The sequence below is a fragment of the Mustelus asterias genome, chromosome 21, assembly GCF_964213995.1.
Source record: "Mustelus asterias chromosome 21, sMusAst1.hap1.1, whole genome shotgun sequence".
Lineage (NCBI taxonomy): Eukaryota > Metazoa > Chordata > Chondrichthyes > Carcharhiniformes > Triakidae > Mustelus > Mustelus asterias.
In genome coordinates, this window is record NC_135821.1 from 14,609,031 (window position 1) to 14,630,586 (window position 21,556).

General features: G+C 47.7%; 1 protein-coding gene across 1 annotated transcript in view; it reads left to right on the forward strand.

The window, feature by feature from the left end:
- LOC144509514 (glutamate receptor ionotropic, NMDA 2B-like) overlaps positions 1–21,556 on the forward strand; it is a 359,314-nt gene that overhangs the window by 27,380 nt on the left and 310,378 nt on the right. The gene's annotated exons all lie outside the window — the stretch shown is intronic.

The following is a 21,556-nucleotide window of genomic DNA, read 5'->3' on the forward strand; positions in this document are numbered from 1 at the left end:
CCCTGTTGAGTGGCTGCGTGCTGCAAGAGGTCACCTCTTTCCACGATTGACATCCCATTTTAACAATGAGTAGGTGTTAGATCAAGTCACAAACTCTCTTTTCTCATCATCACTGTGTCCCTACCTCAGTTACCAGGTATAGGAGATTGCTCTTTTGACCTAAGTCAACTGTTTCCACTTCCTTCACCAGCCTCCCAGTTTTCTGCTGGAATACACAAACTGAAAGGTTAGTAGAACTCAGTAGTAACTTTTAGAAAGGAATTGGCTATACACTTGAAAAGCTAACATTTCCAGGGCCATGGTGAAAGAGTAGGGTAGTTTGATTAATTGGACACCTATGTCAAAGAGCAAGCATTAGCAAAACGGGATGAATGGCCTCACTGCTGCCTCACAGTGCCAGGGACCTGGGTTCAATTCCGGCCGTGGGTGACAGTCTACATGGAGTTTGCATGTTCTCCCTGTGTCTGTGTGGGTTTCCTTTGGGTGATGCTGTAAAGATATGCAGGTTAGGTGGATTGGCCATGCTAAATTGCCCCTTAGTTTGATGGAGATTAGCGACGGGGGGTTGATTCTCCCAAAAAATTCTAAGTGTTGAATTTGTGTGAAAACTGGAGTAAAACCTGCTGTTTTTTTCAGTGGGAGTTCAGAGAAGAATCTTCCACACTCTGTGCATTGCAGAGTGCACTATCGTGAAACAAGCTCAAAATCTGTGGATGGGGCCTATTCCCACCCAGGAGGCCAGCAGCAAAGTGCTAACCAGGCCACTGTGCATGCGCCGATCTGTCAGCGCCAAGATCAGCGCATGCGCAGTGGCCCCTGTCTGCTGGCCTCTCGATTGCTGTCCAGCTCAATCTCTGGCCAGCCCGGGAACCTGACCCTCTCAGCCCCCCAACCCACGGGCTGATTACTCGCCCCCCAAAACATGCCTGGCATAGCCTCAACACCCCCACACCCCCAGCAGCCCTTAATAAGCCCTCTGTTGTCGCACAAAGTCATCACATGGGAGCAAAGCCACCCCCATTGATTCTCTTTGTTGTTGCATGGTGAGAGTCTCTCCCTCACCATGTGAGTGTCCCTGAGGAAAAACATTCAGTGGTTGTACCCAGGGTTGTGAGTGCTAATGTTCTTCCAGACACTTTGCCCTGGATTTTCACAGAGCCCATAATGGCGGGCATGACCTGGATCCAGAAACCCTGCTCCCATTTCCAACAGTTCATATTTTCACCAAGGGGGTTGAGAGGAGCCAAAATGTGACTCCCACCTGTGGGAATCCAGATTGAACTCATTTGAACTCATTTTTCCCTGTCCTTTCCTTCAATATGGGAGTTGCAAATCTTTAGAGAAGTTGTAAATGCTCTTGGTAAACTGATCAGTGGTACTGTCAAGCTGTCAAGTTACCTAAATGACCAGCCCCTGTTAATAATTGAAAAAAACTGCCTGTGTCTGTGAGAGTTGAAAAAAAAACTGTCCTAACTGTTTCAATGGTTGTTTGCTGACATATTTGCTATTATTATCATAATGGGCAGGGGGTTATAAGTTCATAGTTTGATTGATGGCCCAAAGGGGTTATTAAAGATTTAACTGTCTTTGATGTGTGGTTATGAATACAAATGTTTGTTTTAATAAGTACTTGAGAGGATTTAAATGTATCAAATGGGCTTTCATAAACAGGGGATTTTTTTAAATAGTGAAGTCTGAATTACATATTTCAAATTTTAATTTATTTTATCTCAGCATGGCTACTGAGGTCTGCTCATGGTGGATACTGGGTGAGTTAGCATGGAGGGTGTAAGGGGAAAGGGTGGGGGGGGCATCATGAGTTGGTATGAAATTGTCATCGGGGCTGGGGATGAGTGAGGATGGTCATGAGTTGTCATGGAGGAGATGAGAGGCGGTTTGGGGTGAGTGGGGGCATGGGTTGGCACATATGGACATGGGGAATTGGTGTGGAGGCAGCTGGTGGGGATGAGGCTGGAAGGCCTAATGCTTAAGAAAACAATTGGAGTGGAGTCCCAGTCAACCAAGCTTGGCCTTTTAAATGGCCTAATTTGGCACTCAGCATCCCCTCAGCATTGAGGGTGGAGGGTCCAGCTCTTCCCCATACCTGCCCAGAATGTAGACCCTGGCATTCAAAGCCCTTTTTCCCCCCTCCCCCCTCTTCCACGAGGTATGTATGGCGAGCAGGAAATTTATCCATTCGAGCTTCTTGCCAAGAGAATTAAAATCCAGCTCTTCATGGCAGCTTAAATTGGGTGCAAGAGCACCCTGATAATACCTTCCTCTGACTTCATGGGTGGGATTTTCCAGCCGTTCCCGCTGGTGGGATTTCCCAGTCCTGCTGATGGTGAGCCCCGCCCCCCTCCCCATCCCGCTCCCTACCCTCCCCACTCCCCCCAGGCCACAGATTCCCAGGATGCAAACAAAGGGAAAGCCCATTGACAAAGGCAGGAGTTGATGATCCCACGACTGGCCAATGGCAGGCCGCCTACGCCACCACAAAACGCACTGCCGGGGTTGGGTGGGGGATGGGTGTTGGGGCAGAAAGTCCCGGCCAAATTTTCTCCTCTGAAGGATGCAAGGGCTTTGGGAAGGGTGCAGGGGAGATTTGCCGGAATGGTTCGAGGGATGAGGCATTCTAGCCACAATGTCAGGATTGGAGAAGCTTGGGGTTGTTCTCTTCATAGAACAGTACAGCACAGAACAGGCCCTTCGGCCCACGATGTTGTGCCGAGCTTTATCTGACCAAAGGAGATTGGGGGGAGATTTGGTAAGAGGCATACAAGATTCTGACAGGTTTGGAGAAGGTCGACAAAGAAAAGCTAATGCTACAAGGATTAATTTTGGGCAAGAAATGTAGGGGCGAAAGGGTGGAAGAACCTTTTTACGCAATTTGTTTTGGAATTCACTGACAACAAAGGTGACAGAAATGGAGTTGGTGAATGATTTCATAATGAAATTGGACGGGCAATTGAGGGAAATAAACTTGCAGAGTTATGGAGATTGAGCAGGGAAGTGGGATCGACTGGTTTGCTCCACGGTGAGCTGGCATGGAGTTGACGGGCCAAATGGCCTTCACATGTGTTGTAATGACTCTACAACTCTTTGGAGGAGCAGCAAGTCATTACTTGGCATTACCTAATTGCCACACTGTTGTGACAGTAGTGTCGGGCTTCTGGGTGTTGAAATCTGCCACATGGTTCCATGATACTGATGCACCAATGCACTATAGCACTAGTAATCAAACCTTTACCATTAGAGTGAGGCGATGGCATGGTGGTATTGTCATTGGACTAATAATCCAGAAACCCAGGGTAATGTTCTGGGGACCTGGGTTCAAATCCCATCAAAGCAGATGGTGGCGCAATTTGAATTTAATAAAAATGACCATTGCTGATTGTTATAAAAACCCAACTGGTTCACGAATGTCCTTTAGGGAAGGAAATCTGGTGTCCTTACCTGACCTGGCCTACAGGTGACTCCAGAGCCACAGCAATGTGGTTGACTCTTAAATTGAAGGGATGGGCAATAAATGCTTGTCACCTAATGAAGTCCATCTAATTAATTAAAAAAATAGTTGTAACTGTCTGATGAAATCTACATTAAATCCAGGTTTATTTGAGCTATATCTTATATATGCAGATTACTAGCAACTTAAACAAGTCTGAGCTGGTGTACTTTGAAAGGATAAGGAGGCCAGATACTCCTGGAAAGGAAACCAAGAGTCTAAAATGGGGTGGATGAACAGAGGGTTCTAGAGGTTACAGATCATTAAAAGTAGCATATCAGTAAGGTTTTTAAAGAATTAAACATAAGGGTTCATTTCGAGAGGGATAGATTTGTGAAGAAGAGATGTCCGTCCTTGTCTGTGGCTGGGATTCTCCAGTGTCGCTGAGTGGGAACAGAGCTTTGGCTGGAACGTCAAATTCTCCGTTCTCACTGACAATGATGCGGCCATGGATGTGATCGGAGAACCCTCTTTAGAACACCCTTGCAGCACCTCTGAGCAGTTATAAAAAGGATAGAAGGAAAAGGTGCAAAAAGAGAAAGATTTACTCAAATGATACCAGAACTGGGTGGATGTAACTTTCAGGGAAGATTGAACAGACTGGGGCTCTTTTCTCTAGAAAGTAGAAGGCTGAACAGGGAGCCAATGGTAGTCTTTTAAATTGTGAAGGGTTTTGACATGACAGATGTAGAGATATTTCCTTTGTTTGGAAGACCAGAACCAGAGGCTACAAATATGAGAGACCCGTGTTTCGGCACGGGGTCACATGCTGTCTTTCTTCGCTATCTGCTAATTGGCCCTGCATTTGGGCGACATGGTGGCACAGTGGTTAACACTGCTGCCTCCCAGCGTCAGGGACCCGGGTTTGATGCCGGCCTTGGTTGACTGCCTGTGTGAAGTTTGCACGTTCTCCCCGTGTCTGCATGAGTTTCCTCCGGGGTGCTCCGGTTTCCTCCCATGCTCCAAAGATGTGTGCAGGTTAGGGTTGATTGGTCATGGTAAATTGCACCTAAGTGTCAGGGATACCAGCAGGGTAAATACATGGGGTTATGGGGATAGGGCCGGGGTGGGATTGTTGTCGGTGCAGGCTCGATGGGCCAAATGGCCACCTTCTGCACTGTAGAGATTCTATGATTCTATGACAAACAATTCCAGTCGGGAATTCTGGAGAAACCTCTTGTTCCAAAGATTGGCAAATTTAACTGTGGTTTTGAAAAGAGAATTGGACAATTACCTGATGAGAAAAAAATGCAGGGTTACGGGCACAAGGTGGAGTAGCCAGATGAGCTTTTGTGAAATGTTGGCACATACAGCAATTTTTCTTATACTTTCATGGGATGTGGGTGTCATTGGCAATGTCAGCATTTATTGCTCATCCCTCATTGCCCTTGAACTGAGTGGCTTGCGAGACTGTTTCTGAGGGCAGTTAAGAGTCAATCACATTGCTGTGGGTCTGGAGTCACATGTAGGCCAGACCGGATAAGGACAGCAGATTTCCTTCCCTTAAGTGAACCAGGTGGGTTTTTACAACAATTGATGAGAGTGATCATGAGATTAGCTTTCAATTCCAGATGTAATTAATTGAATTTAAATTCCCTGCTGTGGTGTGATTTGAACCTGTGTCCCCCCCAGAACACTAGGCTCTGGATTACTAGTTAGTTTTAGGCCATGTTCTTCCCCCTGAGGGTTTTTATTAATTCGTTCATGGGACGTAGGCATGGGCCAGCATTTATTGCCCATCCCTGAGGGCAGTTAAGAGTCAATCGAATTGCTGTGGGTCTGGAGTCACGTGCAGGCTAGACTGGGTATGGACGGCAGATTTCCTTCCCTAAAGGACATTAGTGAACTAGATGGGTCTTTACAACAATCGACAATGTCATCATCAGACTTTTAATTCAAGATTTATTTTTCAAATTTCACCATCTGCCGTGGTGGGATTCAAACCCAGGTCCCCAGAGCATTACCCTGGATCACTGGATTACTAGTCCAGTGACAATACTACGACTGCACTACCTCCCTAAATAGCCTTCCGCTGTGCTAAAATTATTCCAAGTGTCAATGATTCTATGAATTGCTTTGGCAGCGGGTATTTGAGATGAATAACATGGCAAGAGAAATCTAGATAAGTACGTGAAGGAGAAAGGAATAGAAAGATATGGGCCGGAATTCTCCAGCTGTTGACGCCGGCAGGATTCTCTGGTTCCGCCGGCAGCACACCCCTGCCCGTGGGTTTCCCGTCGGTGTGGGGTGGCATCAATGGGAATCCCCATTGACAGCGGCGGGACCAGAGAATCCCGCCGCTAACAAACAACGCGCCACCTCCTGCCGGCGGGAAACACGGGAGGCTGGAGAATCTTGCCCATGCTGTTGTTGTGAGAAGACGTAGGGTGGAAGGATGTTTGTATGGAGCATAAGTAACAACATAGACAATCTGGATTGATTGACTGGTTTCTGTACTGAAAGACAAAGAGCAAAATCAGTGATATTTTATCTTGTTATTCCTCACATGTTGACTATTCAGTAAATCAAATTATTTTTGTGTCATGATTAATGTACTTCTAATGAATTTTGTGCACTGTAACATTTCCATCAATACAAATTAAGGCAACTTCAGGTCAGTGCGAGCTTAATTTGTTTTTATCACTTTTCAGTAAGATAGGTTAAAACCTTATTGTATCTGAAAGTACAAAGCTTTAATGAGGTATCACCAAAACTGATTGAGAACGAGATAAATTAAACACATCAGACCTCCTTCACCCTCCAACTCTTTGACACCAAGAGGAAGCCTCAAAGACTGGAACTATTTCACCAGCGTGTTAAAGCTGGAGAGGGTAGATTCATAGGAACAGCAGTAAGCTATTCAGCTCCTCAAGCGTGTCACACAGGAACACGAGTAGGCCCTTCAGAGCCTCTGGACTATTATAGAGATACAAGAGGCCATTCAATCCCTCAAGCATGTCAAACAGAAACAGGAGAAGGCCATTCAGCCCCTCAAGCGTGCCACACAGTAATAGGCATAGGCCATTCAGCCCATCATACATGTCACACAGGGACAAGAATAGCGAATTCAGCCCATCATGCATGTCACACAGGAACAGGAGTATGCCATTCAGAGCCTTGGAATTATTACAAAGATATAAGAGGCAATTCAGCCCCTCAGGCGTGTCACAAGGGAACAGGAGTAGGCCATACAGAGCCTCTTGACTGTTACAGAGATACAAGAGGAGACCATTCAGCCCCTCAAGCATGTCACACAGGAACGGCCATTCAGCCCCTTGAGCCTGCTTCATTGTTCAGTTAGATCTCAGCTGATCTCTATCTCAACTCTAATTACTTGCCATAGCTCTGTTTCGATTTAGCTACAGCTGACTCATTGTCCAGGGATATATCATGGTGTGCTGGTAAAGTGGACATCTGTCTGGCCACCCCGTTGTAATGGTAGCTTTTCGAGGAACAAGGCAGCCAGAGGGGCAATTGTCAGGTGTGACCACTTCCATTGGAGAGACTCAGCCTGCACCCTCTTGTCACGGTGCACAAGGCCATTCGCTCATACCTGGAAATGGATAAAATCTTTCAGAGGCCTTGGGCCTACGTTGCAGGACTGACTGAGGTGAGAAATGGAGATGAGCGGACACTAATAAAAATAGTCCCACTGGCCTGAATGCTGGTTCCCAGGTCTACCCTGCCCTTGGAGAAGTTTCTCGGAGTTGGGATGGTGGGGTGATTTGATTTGATTTATTATTGTCACATGTATTAATATACAGTGAAAAGTATTGTTTCTTGCGCGCTACATGGACAAAGCATACCATACGTAGAAAAGGAAAGGAGAGAGTGCAGAATGTAGTGTTACAGTCATAGCTAGGGTGTAGAGAAAGATCAACTTAGTGCGAGGTAGGTCCATTCAAAAGTCTGACGGCAGCAGGGAAGAAGCTGTTCTTGAGTCGGTTGATACGTGACCTCAGACTTTGGTGTCTTTTTCCCGACGGAAGGAGGTGGAAGAGAGTATGACCAGAGTGAGTGGGGTCATTGATTATGCTGGCTGCCTTTCCGAGGCATCGGGAAGTGTAGACTGTGTTAGTGGGCAAAAGGTTGGTTTGAGTGATGGACTGGGCTTCATTCACGATTGTTTGTAGTTTCTTGCAGTCTTGGGCAGAGCAGGAGCCATACCAAGCTGTGATACAACCAGAAAGAACTGGGTGATTGCTTTGCTGAGCATCTTCGGTCTGTGCGCAGCCAGGACCCTGACCTTCCGGTTGCTTGCCATTTTAACACACGATCCTGCTCCCATGCCCACATGTCTGCCCTTGGCCTGCTGCAATGGTCTAGTGAAGCTCAACGTAAACTGGAGGAACAGCATCTCAGCTTCTGGCTAGCACTTTACAACCTTCTGGTCTCAACATCGAATTCAACAACTTCAGATGATTTGCTCGACCCCACCTCGACCCCTTTGTTTTCATTCTAATTTATTTAATATTTTTAACTGTTCTCTACCTTTTATTTCTTTATTGTCTTTCTTCATTTTTCTTCTTCTCTCCCACTCTTTCCCCCTACTTTATCCCCCTTCCTTAACTTTTCTCCCCTTTGCTTCCCCTTTTCTAAATTTTACCTCAGTCCCATTCCGCCCCCCCTCCCCCCCCCCCCCCGCCCCCCCGGCAACATCTTCATTTTAGCTTCTCTGCCGTTTGGCCATTCACACCCTTTATTCTCCCTATGGGCTGCCATTAGCAGTCTTTTCCCCTGGTTTCTGTGGCTACGACTCATCTTTCATTCCCTTACCTTGCAGTATAAATATCTCCCATTTTCTATGCCTTTTAGCTTTGACAAAGGGTGATCTGGACTCGAAACATCTGCTCTTTCCTCTTCTAACAGATGCTGCCAGACCTGCTGAGATTTTCCAGCTCTTTCTCTTTTGGAGAAAGAATGCTTTCTGTGGTGTATCTATCGAAATTGGTGAGCGTTGTAATGGACATGTCACATTTCCTTAGTCTCCTGAGAAAGTAGAGGTGTTGGTGGGCTTTCTTACCTATAGCATCCGCATGGAGGGATTAGGACAGGTTGTTGGTGATCTGGACACCTAAATACTTGAAGCTCTCGACCATTTCTCCTCCGTCCCCATTGATGTAGATAGGGGCATGCCCTCCACTATGCCTCCTGAAGCTGATGACTATCTCCTTCTTATTGTTGACATTGAGGGAGAGATTATTGTCGTCGCACCCGTTCACCACATTCTCTATCTCTTTCCTATACTATGTCTCGTCATTGTTTGAGATCCGACCCACACCAGTGATGTGAGCAGCAAACTTGAAAATCAAGTTGGAGGGGAATTTGGCCATATAGTCAGAGATGTATGAGGAGTATAGTAAGGGGCTGAGGACACAGTCTTGCGGAGCACTGGTGTTGAGGATGATCGGGAAGGAGGTGTTGTTTCCTATCCTTACTGACCGCGGTCTGTAGGTTAGGAAGTTCAGGATCCAGTCACAGAGGGCGGAGCCGAGCCCTAGGCCTTGAATTTCGGAAATGAGTCTCGTAGGAATAATGGTGTTAAAGCCTGAGCTGTAGTCAATAAATAGGAGTCTGACATGGGCGTCTTTGTTATCTAGGTGTTCCAGGGTTGAGCGTAGGGCCAGGGAGATGGCATCTACTATGGACCTGTTGTGGCAATAGGCGAACTGTAGTTGATCCAGGCAGTCTGGTAAGCAGGAATTGATTTGTTCCATGACTAACCTTGCGAAGCAGTGTAGCAAGGCAACATGTCTGCACGTGGTCAGGAGGGTAACCGATTAAAGTAACTAACAGCATATTAAGGCCTGCTAACGGAGGCCATCTGGGATTCAGATTTCTCCGGCTTCTCACACTGCCGGAAGGGCTGAATAAGTGCTTGGAGGTGTCCCTCTGGTGGCAGAGCTGGACGGCAGCATTCCGGGCAAGCTGAGAGGCTCTCTCTGCCCACTTGGGTGCAGTAGCAGCCACAGGCCACCCTGTAGAAGGACTACCCCACCTCCCAAAGTGGTGACCTGGTGGCAAAAGCCATTCCTAAAGATGGTTAGAGAAGAGGAGGGCACCTCCATTTTGAAGCATCCACTCCCTCACTTGACTGCCTTCACGGTCTGTTGCTCCATTCAAATGGAAGGCCTCTGATTGGTCCTCCAGCTTCGAGAGACTGTCAGTCATCTTTAACTGGAGGGCAGAGCTGCCCTCCCGCCATGAATTGATTTCATGGATGAAAGATTTGTCTAATGAAAAGGGATGGAGCAGTTTAGGCCTATTATTGTGGTAGTTTAGAAGAATGAATCATAGAATCATGGAATCCCTGCAGTGCAGAAGGAGGCCATTTGGCCCATCGAGTCTGCACCGACTCTCTTACAGAGCATTTTACCCATCCCCACTCCCCCGCTGTATCTCTGTAATCCCGCATATTTACCCTGCTAATCCCCCTAACCTGCACATCTTTGGACACTAAGTGGCAATTTAGCGTGGCCAATCCACCTAAGCTGCACATCCTTGGATGTTAAGTGGCAATTTAGCATGGCGAATCCACCTAACCTGCACATCTTTGGACACTAAGGGACAATTTAGCACGGCCAATCCACCTAAGCTGCACATCTTTGGATGCTAAGTGGCAATTTAGCATGGCCAATCCGTCTAACCTACACACCTTTGGACCTGGACCAGGAGCACCTGGAGGAAACCTACGCAGACACGGGGAGAATGTGCAGACCCCACACAGTCACCTGAGGCCAGAATGGAACCTGGGTCCCTGGCACTGTGAGGCAGAAAGTGCGAGCCACTGTGCCACCATGAGAAGAGAGCTAATTGAGGTATATAAGATGCTAAAGGGGATTGACAGGGTAGACGTAGAGGGGATGTTTTCCCTTGTTGAACATTCTAGAATGAAAGGCAATACCTTCAGGCTAAGAGGTGGCAGATTTAAAACAGAAATGAGGAGGAATTACTTCAATCAAAGGGTGATGAATCAGTGGAATCCTCTACCTCATAGTGCAGTGGTCACCAGAATACGAAACAAATTTGAGGAGGAGATAGGTAGTTTTTAATTAGCGGGATGAAGACTTATGGAGAGCGAGCAGGAAGGCGGAGATCAGACGGAGATGAGGTTAGCCATGATCATATTGAATGGCGGAATGGGCTCGAGGGGCTGAGTGGCCTACTTCTGCTCCTAGTTCTTATGAATTGGTTACCCTGGGGAAAATCACAGGTGAGTCACTGCTCTCCACACAGTGTGGGCTTCTCACCCCCTGATGCGCGATTAATTCACTCGGGAGGCTGGATCGTACCCGGGAAATAAAGGCTTTTATTAGCAATAAGAATGGAGCATACTGCTTAACAATACAATCCCAGACTAAAGGGTCACTGGGAAGTGCAGTGACCTTTATACTCCTATAGGAAGGCGGAGCCAACCGGAGTGCACCACAGAACAATACCAACAGGTGGAACACCCCAACCCTAACCCCAACAGTAACAAGAGTAACATATGTACAAGTACTCATAGTGATAACCATCTGTGGTTCAGTACCCATAGTGGTAACCATCTATGGTTCACCACATTCACCCCTCCTTTAAAAACAAAGGCCGGTGGGGCAAAAAAACAGTACGAACTGTCCATATATTCACAAGTTCAGTCGTATCGGAGGGCCGCACCGTCTCTGCGACCTCCTCAACACTAGCGGTAGCGCCGGTTCTGGTGACCATGATGACCCTCTGTCCAAGGCGGTGTCCAGTGACTCCTCCAGTTCCTCACGGACGAGTGGACCTCGAGGTGACGACAATCTCCTGGACTCAGGCAAGCCCCGAGGTGGCGACAATCTCCTGGACTCAGGCAAGCTGTACACGGGAGTAAGAGGATTAAGTGGTGGTCCCGATACTGCCCGCGCCATGTCAGGAGGGGAGATAAAGGGCAAGGGGTCCCTAACCAGGGGTGCGGGAGCGACGGGGGTTTCCAGGTCCCCTGCAGGTGCCAGATCTCGGATAGAGACCGTGTCCTCTCGCCCGTCAGGATATGCTACATAGGCATATTGAGGGTTGGCGTGGAGGAGATGGACCTGTTCAACCAAAGGGTCGGACTTGCGGGTCCTAACATGCCGCCGCAGGAGGACAGGTCCTGAGTACGTCAACCAAGACGGCAGTGAGGTCCCAGAGGAAGACTTCCTAGGGAAGGTAAACATCCGCTCATGTGGGGTAGCGTTGGTTGCTGTACACAGGAGGGACCGGATTGAATGGAGCGCATCAGAAAGTACCTCTTGCCAACGGGAGACTGGAAGACCCTTAGACCTCAACGCCAGTAAGACAGCCTTCCAGACTGTAGCGTTTTCTCTTTCGACCTGCCCGTTACCCAAGGGGTTGTAACTCGTAGTCCTACTTGAGGCAATCCCTTTAGAGAGCAGGTATTGCCTCAAGTCGTCGCTCATAAACGACGAACCCCTATCACTGTGGATATAACTGGGGTAACCAAACAGGGTGAAAAGATCCCGCAAGGCTTTGATAACCGTGGCAGCGGTCATGTCTGAACAGGGAATGGCAAAAGGGAATCGGGAGTACTCGTCAACCACGTTGAGGAAGTACACATTCCGATCTGTCGAAGGAAGGGGGCCCTTGAAATCAACACTCAGTCGTTCAAAAGGGCGAGTGGCCTTAATGAGGTGTGCCCTGTCAGGTTGGTAGAAGTGCGGCTTGCATTCAGCACATACCTGGCAGCTTTGAGTTATCGACCTGACATCCTCTACGGAGTAGGGCAGATTCCGAGCCTTTACAAAATGGAAGAGCCGAGTGATCCCCGGATGGCAGAGATCAGTGTGGAGGGCCTGTAGCCGGTCCTCCTGCACACTGGCACATGTTCCACGTGACAGGGCATCTGAGGGCTCATTGAGCTTCCCCGGACGGTACATGATATCATAGTTGTAGGTGGAGAGTTCGATTCTCCACCTCAAGATTTTATCATTTTTGATCTTACCCCTTAACGTGTTGTTGAACATGAATGCCACGGACTGCTGGTCCGTGAGCAGGGTAAATCGTTTTCCAGCCAAATAATGGCGCCAATGCCGGACGGCCTCCACAATGGCCTGAGCCTCTTTTTCCACCGCGGAGTGCCGAATTTCAGGGCCGTGGAGGGTGCGAGAGAAAAAGGCGATGGGCCTGCCCGCCTGGTTAAGTGTGGCAGCCAGGGCGAAATCAGATGCATCACTCTCCACCTGGAAGGGGATGGACTCATCGACAGCGTGCATCGTGGCTTTCGCGATGTCAGCTTTTATCCCTTCAAAGGCTAAGCGAGCCTCTGGTGCTAGGGGAAAAGAGGTAGATTTTATGAGCGGACGGGCTTTGTCCGCATAATTGGGAACCCACTGTGCGTAATACGAAAAGAAGCCTAAGCATCTTCTCAGTGCTTTGACGCTAGTGGGTAGGGGAAGTTCAAGGAGGGGACGCATACGGTCTGGATCAGGGCCGAGGACCCCGTTTTCCACCACGTATCCGAGAATTGCTAGGCGGCGCTTGCTGAATACACACTTCTCCCTGTTATAGGTCAGATTCAGGCGAGACGCAGTGCGCAAAAACTTTAGGAGGTTGGCATCGTGGTCCTGCTGATCATGGCCACAGATAGTGACGTTGTCCAGGTACGGGAAGGTAGCCCGTAGCCCGTAGCCCGTTTTGGTCCACCATTCGGTCCATTGCACGCTGGAAGACTGAGACCCCATTAGTGACGCCAAAGGGGACCCTTAAGAAGTGGTAGAGACGACCATCCGCCTCAAAGGCCGTATATTTTCGGTCGTCTGGGCGAATGGGGAGCTGGTGATAGGCTGACTTCAAGTCGATGGTGGAGAACACCCGGTACTGCGCAATCTGATTGACCATGTCAGATATGCGCGGGAGAGGGTACGCGTCCAGCTGCGTGTACCTATTAATGGTCTGACTATAGTCTATGACCATCAGGGGCTTGTCTCCAGTTTTAACCACCACGACTTGTGCTCTCCATGGGCTAGTGCTAGGTTGAATGATCCCTTCCCTGAGGAGCCACTGAACCTCAGATCGAATAAAGATCCGATCCTTAGCGCTGTAATGCCTGCTCTTAGTTGCGATGGGCTTGCAGCCTGGCACGAGATTTTCAAATAAAGACGGCGGGGTGATTCTGAGTGTCGAGAGACTGCACGTGGAGCGCGCTGGGCAATTTGGACGCTGCTGTTCTTCCACTGAAAGTGGAGGGAGTGGCCCATCGTACTGCAGGGTCACACTCCTCAGGTGGACCATAAAGTCGAGTCCCAGGAGTACCGGAGCGCAAAGGTGTGGTAACACGAGGAGCCTGAAGTTCTCATAAACTGTGCCCCACACCGTTAGGTTTACCACGCAGCTCCCAAGAACGGTAACAGATCGGGACCTCGACGCCATAGAAATTGTCTGTCTGACAGTCTGTACTCGGAGACCGCACCGTTTCACAGTGTCTGGATGAATGAAACTCTCCACGCTCCCGCTGTCAAACAGACAATGTATGAGGCATCCGTTTACCTCTATGTCCATCATGGACTTGTCGAGTCTGTGAGGCTTGGCTTGGTCCAGGATGATTGACGCCACCGTTGAATCTTGAGTGCAACTGCAGGCAGCTGAGATGGTCGATGATGATGACCCCTGCTGGTCGTCTGCGGTCGGTGTCGACCAAAATGGCTGCGCCCATGGATCGCACATGGTCGATGGCGTTGAAAGTGGCGGCACTCGCAGATCGCACGTGTCTTGCATCGTCGTCCTCAGGAATGGCGGCGCTCGTGAATCGCACGTGGTTGAAGACCTCGATGAAGCCGGAGATGAGGAGACAGATCCTGGAGAGTCACACGCAGCACTGCTTGGCTTCGAAGGTGGTTTCGCTCGGCACACTTTAGCATAGTGCCCTTTCTTCCCACACGCGGAGCAAAATACCGTTCTGGCCAGACATCGCTGACGAGGGTGCTTCGCCAATCCACAGAAATAGCACCGCGGGCCACCTGGAGCTGCCGCCGCCGTCAGGTCCGAGGTTGAAAGCACGATCACGCAGTTCCTAGGAGCCGCTGGGTAGAGTTGAGTCGGTGGCTGTACTTGCCACGATGTTCCCACGTGGTCGGTGGGGTAAGTTTCAAGACTTCTGGAGGCCGTTTCCATCGCATCAGCCAATTCCACCGTCTTAGCTAGGTCCAAGTTACCTTGCTCTAGCAGCCGCAGGCGAATATAGGATGAGCCGATTCCCGCCACGAACGCATCTCGGATCAGGTCGTTAGTATATTGAGTAGCCGACACTGGCTTGCAATTGCAGGCTCTGGCGAGCTGCTGAAGTTTGCGCAGGTACTGTCCCGTCGTTTCGCCGGGCTGCCGCCGTCGAGTGGCTAGTAGGTGCCGAGCATGAATCTCGTTTGGCGGTTTATTGTACAGCTTCTTAAGTAGTTCGATGGCCCCTTTGTAGTCTTGGGAATCACGGATTGTTGCATACACAGTGTCGCTTACCCTTGCGTGGAGGACCCGCAATCTGTCGGCATCATTTTGGATTGCTGTTGAGGCGTCGATATAATCCTGGAAACACTTCAACCAATGGTCGAAAGTGTTCGACGCTCCAGCGGCACGCAGATCTAAGGTAAGCCGATCGGGTTTTAACATTTGCTCCATGGTTTTTTTTTTCAAACAAAATTATTGCTAATAAAATTGATGCGCGATTAATTCACTCGGGAGGCTGGATCGTACCTGGGAAGTAAAGGCTTTTATTAGCAATAAGAATGGAGCATACTGCTTAACAATACAATCCCAGACTAAAGGGTCACTAGGAAGTGCAGTGACCTTTATACTCCTATAGGAAGGCGGAGCCAACCGGAGTGTACCACAGAACAATACCAACAGGTGGAACACCCCAACCCTAACCCCAACAGTAACAAGAGTAACATATGTACAAGTACCCATAGTGATAACCATCTATGGTTCAGTACCCATAGTGGTAACCATCTATGGTTCACCACACCCCCATTTGAGCCTGACGGTGAGGTTCAAAAGCCCATGGGGAATGCCGTGCCCTACAATTTCCGAAAGGGGACGTCACAGAACCTTAAACATTCCTGCACCTTCGAAGCTGCTTCTGCGACTAAGCCCTGACAATCAGGACGGTACAGAGGAGATTTACTAGAGTCAAGAATGTGGGACTCCAATTCTGTGCAGGGACTGGGAGAAGCTGGGATTGTTCTCCTTAGACCAGAGATAGTCAAAGGGAGATTTAATCCAGGTGTTCAAAATCCTGGGTGATTTTAATAGCGTAACTGAGGAGAAATTGTTCCAACAATTGTTGCTGAAAGCACACAGAGTTAAGATAATTGGCAAACGAGCCAGGGAGGAGATGAGAAATATTTATCAAGAGTGAATTTAAAAAATTTTTTTCAAGGGATGTGGGCGTCACTAGCTTGGCCAGCATTTATTGCCCATCCCTAAATGCCCCTTGAGAATGTGGTGGTGAGCTGCCTTCTTGAACCCCTGCAGCCCATGATGTGTAGGTCTGACAAAATCTGGAGAGTATAAAGAATGACTCGCATTTACATAGTACCTTCCATGATCACAGAACATTCTAAAGCATTTTACATCCATGAGGTGCTTTGAAGTGTGGCCACTATTTTAATGTAGAAATTGTGCAGCCCATTTGCACGCAAGAAAACTCCCTCAAACTGCCATGTGCGAAGGACCAGACTGTGATGTTAATTGAGGGGGAAATTGAGGGACACCAGAGAAACCTCCCCTACTCTTGCTTCGAATTAGTTCTTAACAGCTCTTTGGAAAGGTAACTCTTGGAACAACGCAGCACTCCCTCAGTGCTGTACTGGAGCGCTAACCATGAATTAACCCTGAAAACTATGAGGTGATACATTTTGAGAGGACTAGCAAGGCACGGGGATACACAATGAACAGTAGAATGCTAGGAAGTACAGAGGACTAGATGGACCTTGGGGTGCATGTCCAAAGACCCCGAAGGCAGAAGGATAGGTAGATAAGGTGGTTAAGAAAGCATATGGGATACTTGCTTTTATTAGCTGAGGCATTGAATGTAGGAGCAGGGAGGTTATGATGGGACTGCATAAAACGCTCGTTAGGCCACAGCTAGAGTACTGTGTGCAGTTCTGGTCGCCACACTATAGGAAGGATATGATTGCACTGGAGAGGCTGCAGAGGAGCTTCACCAGGATGTTGGCTCGGCAATGAAGGGAGGCTGGTTAGGCTGGAGTTGTTTTCCTTAGAGCAGAGAAGGCTGGGGGGGAGGGGAGGGGGGGGTGCGGGGAGTGGGTGGGGGACCTGACCGAGGTGTACGAAATAATGAGGGACAGAGAGAGGGTAGAGAGAGGGTAGATAGGAAGAAACTTTTCCCCTTAGTAGAGGCTTCAACGACAGGAGGTATAGATTTAAGGTAAGGGGCAGGAGATTCAGAGGTGATTTGAGGAAAACCTTTTCATCCACAGGGTGGTGGGAATCTGGAACTCACTGCCTGAAGTGGGTGGTAGAGGCAGGAATCCTCACAACATTTGAGAAACATTTAGTTGAGCACTTGAAACACCATAGCACATAAGGATACAGACCCAGCGCTGGAAAATGGGATTAGAATAGATAGGTGCTTGATGGCTGGCACAGACATGATGGGCTGAAGGGCCTCTGTCTGTGCGGTAAAACCCTATTGAGCGTAAATCCTGGCGTGGCACTGGAATCTAGAACCTCCTGTCTCAGACACAAGGGTGCTACTCACTCAGCCAGAGGTGATACTCTAAACATTGAACAAATGTAGCAAATTTAGTAGTAACTTTCAAAAGGGGATTGTAAATAAGATTGAAAGAGTGCAGAGAAGGTTCACAAGGATGTTGCCGGGACTTGAGAAGCTGAGTTACAGAGAGAGATTGAATAGGTTGGGACTTTATTCCCTGGAGCGTAGAAGATTGAGGGGAGATTTGATAGAGGTGTATAAGATTTTGATGGGTATAGATAGAGTGAATGCAAGCAGGCTTTTTCCGCTGAGGCTAGGGGAGAAAAAAACCAGAGGGCATGGGTTAAGGGTGAAAGGAGAAAAGTTTAAAGGGAATATTAGGGGGGGCTTCTTCACGCAGAGAGTGGTGGGAGTGTGGAATGAGCTGCCGGATAAAGTGGTAAATGCGGGGTCACTTTTAACATTTAAGAAAAACTTGGACGGGTTCATGGATGAGAGGGGTGTGGAGGGATATGGTCCAAGTGCAGGTCAGTGGGACTAGGCATAAAATGGTTCGGCACAGACAAGAAGGGCCAAAAGGCCTGTTTCCGAGCTGTAATTTTCTATGGTTCTATGGGATTGGATATATAATTGGAAAGGAGACATTGGTACCACAATGGAGAACGAAACTAATTGGATAGTTCCATCAATTAGATACAAGATATGAATCCAAATTTTTTCCTTCTTTCATCCTTCTCACTGGCACAGACATTACAGAGAATAGTGAACTGGCAAGTTTGGCACATTGGCAGACTTTGCTCGTTCATGTCCAGGATGCAGCAGACTGGGATGTATTGTGGAAATATAATTGATTAGAAGTTAATGGAAGTTGGAAGGGTTTGATTCCGTATCAGAAAAAACAATCTGGCCAAGATCCATCTGGGAACCCAAAGCAACCACTTAGCATATCATGGTGCCGTCATGTCATGAACAGCTGGATCAGCACAGTGTAACTACTCCAGCCGTGTGTAGCCAGGAACGGTACAACTAACATGAGTTACTATGCCTCAAAGTACATCACAAAGCTGTGACCCTCTTGTTAGCAACTTTGAGACATTGAAGTTGACATTTAGTTGGGGCGTCACGGTGGCACAGTGGTTAGCACTGCTGTCTTATAGCGCCAGGGACCCAGGTTCAATTCCGGCCTTGGGTCTTTGTCTGTGTGGAGTTTGCACTTTCACCCTGTGTCAGCGAGGGTTTCCTCTGGGTGCTCCGGTTTCTCCCCACACTCCAAAGTTAGGTGGATTGGCCAAGCTAAATTGACCCTTAGTATCCAAAGATGTGTTGATTGGATGGATTAGCCATGGTGAGTGTGCAAGATTACAGGGATAGGGCGGGGGAGAGAGCCTGGGTAAGATACTCTGTCAGAGTGTTGGTGCAGACTCGATGGGCCAAATGGTCTCTTCTGCACTGTCGGGATTCTATGGTTTTCTAAGATGTTTGGAATATGGGCAAATAGCTGGTACATGTTGCCCAACTCTACTTACCCTGGTGGCACCAACCGTGTCGTGTGGGAATGGAGCCTTATAGGTTTCAGTCTCGCAGCAGACACAGAAATTAGATCGACTTATAGGTAGACCAGACTGAACAAATCTGCAGGCCTAAACCAGGCTGAAATGCGTACAAAGTGGTACAAAAGATTTGATCAATTTCACACCGTATTAGGTTCTCATAGTGAAGGCAAACTGTGAGCAGGTCAGTATACTTCTGTACACAATGGGCTACAGTGAGGATGACACTTTTGTTACCCTGGGGATTGATGAGGGTAAAGTCACAAATATCCAAGTCATTGATGCACGGGAGACATGTTTCAGTCTCAGCAAGACCACACCATCATGGAATACGCAAAGCTCAATAAATGTACCCAAAGACATGGGGAAAGTATTGATGCATTTATTCATGATTTGTACCGCTTAGCAGCAAACTGAGGGTCGGTTAGCTGAAAGAGGAGATAATTTTCAGCAGAATAGTTGTTGGAGTAAGGAATGATGTATTATCAGATAGTTTGCAGTCTTGAGAAGACTTGGCACTGGTGAAGGTCATTCAATTAAGTAGGCAAGCCGCAGTCAGGAGGCAGAACTGACTGGTGTTCAGTAGAGAGACACAGTCCAAATCCCAGAATGATTGAATTCATCAGATGTAAAAAAAAGGGAAAATAGAGGAATAGAAGACAGATCCAGCATGAAAAGCAACTAATGGCGGCAGCCCAGACTAGCTGTTGCTGGTGCAGAAAATGGGCAGAATTATCCTGCTAAAGACACACAATACCATTGGTGCAAAAAGATTGGGTATTTTCAGGCAACATGTCAAAAAACTGGGCCGTTCACTCGAAATAAAAAGTTTTAAAAGGGAACAGTGTCCATGCATTTGAAGATTCGCAAGCCATTAAGATACCCTTCCTTGAAGAGATTAAATAAGTAATTGGAAATTATTGGACTGCTGGACAGTGGTAGAATCTCACAGGGCACACTTCAAATTAGACATTGACGCAGCAGTTTCGGTTTTTCAACCATTCTACAAACAGCTACATGGACCAGAACTGAAGGTTCTGGAAGAATTAATAGCTACCTTAAAGCACAGAGAGAAAGTAATTGCTGAAATACTATACATAATTCAAGATCAAAGTTGGCCACTTTTAATTAGAAAGGCATATATGGAGTTGAATCAACCCGCAAAATAGAAGAACTAAACAAATGAACATATGAGATAGGAGTAGAAGCAGGCCATTCAGCCCCTTGAGGCTGCTCCGCCTATCAATAAGGTCATGCCTGCTGAGTTCCACATGCCCCATCCACCCCCGCTACCCTTTGATTAAAGAATGGTGAAGGTCAATTGGGAGACTTCAGAGCAGAACTTCCGAGGTTTTTCCAGGATTGGGAGAGCTAAACACAGCAAATTGTATGACACTACACCCAGAGGCAAAGTTTATATGCACCCAGAAATGTTCCACACCCATTACTTCCAATGGTAAAGAAAGAGATCGACTCAGTGGTAAGATAAGGTGTAATTTCATCTGTAAAAGAGCTACTAGGTTAGTGCTCAGGAATGGCGCTGGTTCCGAAACTAAACAGTTCACTAAGAATTGATCTCGTACAACTCGATGAAAACAGAAGTCTGTCCAATGGTATCAAAGTTTGGCAAAAACTAGGGAAGAACTCAATATTCTCGAAATTTGACGCTAATGGTGGATTCTGGCAAACATCATTGGAAGAGGAGTCCTAGCTGCTCACAACTTTCATAACACCATTTGGAAGATTCTGTTTCAACAGGACTAACACCAGCACCAGAAACCTTTCAAAGAACGCTGTCCGAACTTCTCGAGCGTTGCAAGAAATTGTTTGTCAGATGAATGACGTGTTGATGCATGGGTCCACTCAAGCTTAGCCTGACAGGAGAGTGTGAGTAGTGCTGAGAAGACAACAAGAGGCAGGATTGACACTCAACAGTAAGTGCGAGTTTTCACATCCATCAATCAGGTTTCTTGGTCACATAGTGAGTGTTTCAGGAATAAAGGTAGATCTACTGAAAACGGGAGTCATAAAAGATTTTCCAGCTCCAATGAACTTCACAGTTTACAGAGGAACTTTAGTAAGGTTAGAAACAGAGAACATAGAAAATAGGAGCAAGAGTAGGCCATTCGGCCCTTCGAGCCTGCTCCACAATTCATTATGATCATGGCTGATCATCAATTTCAGTAAACTGTTTCCATTACCCCCCCCATATCCTTTGAGCTATTTAGCCCCAAGAGCTATATCTAATTTCTTCTTGAAAACATACAGGCTGGAATTCTCCGGTCTTGCATGCCCCACTGCCAGGGAGAATGGAGAATTTGGCGCTCAGCCAAATCTCCATTCACTGCAGCGGGACTGGAGAATCCCAACTGTGGGCGAAGTCAGAGAATTCTGGCCACAATGTTTTGGCCTCAACTGCTTTCTTTGGTAGCGAATTCCACAGGCTGACCACTCTCTGGGTATCGAAATTTCTTCTCATTTCAGTTCTAAATGGTCTACCCCGTGTCCTCAGAATGTAACTCCTAGTTCTGGACTCCCCCACCATTGGGAACATCCTTCCTGTCTAGTCTTGTTAGAATTTTATAGGTTTCTGAGATTCCCCCATTATTTTTCTAAACTGCAGTGAATACAATGCTAACAGACTCAATCTCTCCTCATATGTCACTCCTGTCACCCGAGGAATCAGCCTGGTAACCCTTCACTGCACTCCCTTAATAGCAAGAACATTCTTCCTCAAATAAGATGACTAAAACTGCACACAATATTCCAGGTGTGGCCTCACCAAGGCCCTCTATGATTGCAGCAAGATAT